Genomic DNA, 3,691 nt, shown 5'->3' with positions numbered 1-3,691 from the left:
AGAAACGGCTGGAATACTGGAGCAGACATGACAGGTTTTGCTTTGCGACAGAAGGAAAAAAAACTTAAGAAAAAGGTTCTCTGATTCCACGGTGAAGGATTTCTGCAGACTGCTCAGGGAATATTGAAATGGATGGATAAACAGCCCAACGACATTGTTCACTTTGTTATCAATGACATAGGCAGAAAGAATGACCAGATCCTGAAAGGACAGTTCAGGGAGATGGTACAAATTGAAAGGTGTTAACTCCCGGGTTGCAATCTCGGGATTTGTTCCCATGTCAAGTGGAAATGAGGCAAGGAATAGGAAGATACAAAGAACAAAGAAAACGTACAGGCCCAGGAAGTGCTCCTTCCGCCCTCCACTTCTGTTCCCTTCCAAATACACTGCGTAATCTATCGCCCAAATACTAAGACCTGTATCCTTCTGCTCCCCACCTACACATACATCTGGCCAGATGCAATTTAGATGAGCCTATTGAGCCTGTCTCTACTATCTCTGCCAGCAACACGTTTCACGCATCCAACACCCTCTGTTTAAAGTACTTTCCGCGTGTATCCCTATAAACATTTCTCCTGTGGTCTTGAAGGTTGGACTTTTATTCAACCCCTCAGCCTGGGGAGAAAAAAGGGTTAACTGTATCCAGTTTGTCCAAACGGCTCATGATTTTGTTAATCTGAATCAGTTCCCCTCTCAATCTCCGTTTTGTTTCTAATGAAAACAGACCTCAACGACTCAACATCACTTCATAGCTCGCACGTTCCATACCAGGCCACATCGTCATGAAACTTCTCTGCACCGTCTCCAACGCATCCACATCATTTTGGTAAAGTGGCGACCAAAGTTGTCTTTGTTTTGTAACTGTGGTAGAACCAAAGTACTGTACAATTTTAACGTGACCTGCCAGCTTTTATACTCAGTACTCAATCCGATGAAGGCAAGTCTACCATATGCTTTCTTGACCACTCTTTCCACCTGTGCAGCCACCTGCAGGATACAATGCAACTGAACATCCAGATCTCTCTGTTCATTAACTTTTCACAAGCCTCTCCCGTTTACAGTATTGTTCGCTCTGGAATTGGATCGTTCAAAATGCATCACCTCATAATTGCTCAGATTAAAATCCGTCTGCCATCTCTCTGTCCAACTCTCCAGTCTGTCCATATTCTCCTGTATTCTTTGACAACCCCCTATCTTTCTGTACTCCGCCAATCTTCATGTCATCTGCAAACTTACTGATCAGACCACCAATTTCCTCTTGCTGATCATTTTGGGATATCACAAACAAAAGGACTGATTCCTGTGGAACACCACTGGTCACTTTTCTCCATTCGAGAAGCTCCCTTCTATTCCTACTCTCTGTCTCCTGTTGCTGAGCCGTTTTTATCTGCCTAGCTAGAACACCATACACACCATGTAACTTAACGTTCACCATCAATTTACCCCGGGGAACCTTATTAAACGCCTTACTAAAGTCCATGTATATGACTTCGACAACCTTCTTTCATCAATCAACTTGGTCACTTCCTCAAATAACTAGTCAATTCCACAAAGAACTATGAAACTCCATTTTATTTTTCTATTCCATCCCTAGCACTTTTGGATTGAGACTTTTTGCAAAATTGGGATCGCTCCCAAGGCAGTATGTTTCCATTTTAACTAGAGGGGGAGCAGCACCCTGGCGAGTGCAAGTCTGTTGCACAAAGCACATAATGTACGAGGCTGTGAAACAAAACAGCAGCTCAGAGAGTTGAGGTTAATAGGATCAACAGACAGCGCCAGTCTACTAACCACGGTGAGGGAAGGAATCATATAAAGTTCAAAGTGTGAGTTGAGAGTTGAATTAAACATAGAAATGAGGCTCAGTATTATCAGGAAATAATAAATAAGGCTGAAGAGTGTAGTATGCACACTGCACAGGAACATATTAAAAGATAGAAGATGAATCAACAGAATTCGTTTAAAAATCTTGTACCTACGTGCATATCGTACTTGGAATAAAACGGATGAGTTGACAGCACAAAAAGAGATAAGTGAACATGGCCTGCTGGGGATTACTGAAACATGGTTTCAGGAAGGCCCAGGCTCTGGAGATAAATGTCCATGGGTTCTTAGCATACTGACAGTATTGACAAGAAGGAATTTTATTCATTAAGATTCATATCAACGCTGAATTAAGAAACGAAATTGGCACGAAGGTTGAAAATCAAAAATCAGTCTGGGTGGAAATAAAAACAAAGGAAAAAGACCCTTGGGAGAAGTCATTTCCGGGCAACGTCCCCATCCCACTCTACTTACAATCTTTCTGAAATAGCTGGGAAATAAAGAGGGCTTGTGAGAAGGGTACAACGGTAATTATGGAAGTTTTGAACATCTATATTGGATGGATTAATCAACTTCGCAAGAATAGCCACGGCAAAACATTCATAGTGTGTATAATGGATTGTTTATTAGAGCAACATGTCATAGAAAAAGTAGGTAAGTGACTACTTTAGGTTTGGTATGATGGAATGAGGAAGCATTGCTAAATGGTCTTGTCGTTTTCAGTATCCACTTACAAGGAGTCACCACAACAGGTAGACATTCAAATTCAGACTGAAAGTGAAGACAGTGAGACTTTTCGTATTTGGCAAAGATCATGGTACAGTCCTGAGAAAGGAGTTGAGAAGAGGGGACTGGGCAAAAACAGGCAAGATCTAGGACATGATATGGTTTGCTTAAACAGTATATTGAGCACCGAGCTAGAGATTGGGCTGGTTACAAATTGTATGATCAGAAGAGCTAATTGAAACTTTTGACATAGTGGCATGAGTGGTCAAATTATAATGAATTTCACATGATGTCTGAATTCTATTAGAAATTATTTTTGAAATTGCAGTTATAAACCAAATTCATGCAAGGCTTGAAGGTATGAGGAGCAACTTGTTCCAGTTAATTGAAGTAGTACATGACAAAGACATAATGGAAAATGTCTGTTATTGATAGAAACACTGTCAGATGTACAGGCACTCCAATGTGCAAACCACAAAAAGGAAACGCGACTCAATGATAGTTAACAAAAGAAGCCACAGATTGCATTAGTTCAAAGGAAGTGGCTTAAAAATGCCAGATGTATTAGAAAACCAATGGATTAGAGAAATGTAGGACCCAGCAAAGAAGGACCAAGGAAATGATAACGAAACCTAACAGAGAGCAGGAATTCAAATGAAGAAGAAACATAAAGACTGCCAAAGAGTTTCCTGTAAAATTTGAGAGGAAAGTAAAAACAGGCTCAAATGTGGAACTGTGAATATGCAGATAGGATAATTTATTCCAGAGATCAAAGAAATTACAAGACAATCTAATCTAATCTAATCTTCAGGACAACTAAACAGTTACTTTGTGTCTGGCTTCAAAACAAAACATACAGAATATCTCTAAGAAATACCGTGACCAGGGGACCTGTGTCGATAAAGACTAAAAAATATTCGTATCATACATCTAATGGACCAGTTTCACCAAACTTTCGGTGAAAACAGCAAATGACATATTGACTGCTTTCAGGTCATTGTGCTATTTCTCTGCACGTTTTGGAAAGGAAAGTGTTATTCTGGAGAACTGGAAAGTAAGAAGGGACGTCAAGGGCGAATGACAAACTGTAGACAAGATCACTTGTCATCCACAACAGACAATCGAGTTAAAGAATGCAGTA

Source organism: Chiloscyllium punctatum, chromosome 18 (assembly GCF_047496795.1).
Source record: "Chiloscyllium punctatum isolate Juve2018m chromosome 18, sChiPun1.3, whole genome shotgun sequence".
In the NCBI taxonomy this organism is placed as follows: domain Eukaryota; kingdom Metazoa; phylum Chordata; class Chondrichthyes; order Orectolobiformes; family Hemiscylliidae; genus Chiloscyllium; species Chiloscyllium punctatum.
The sequence above is the reverse complement of the archived record's forward strand: the minus strand, read 5'-3'. Positions refer to the sequence as shown.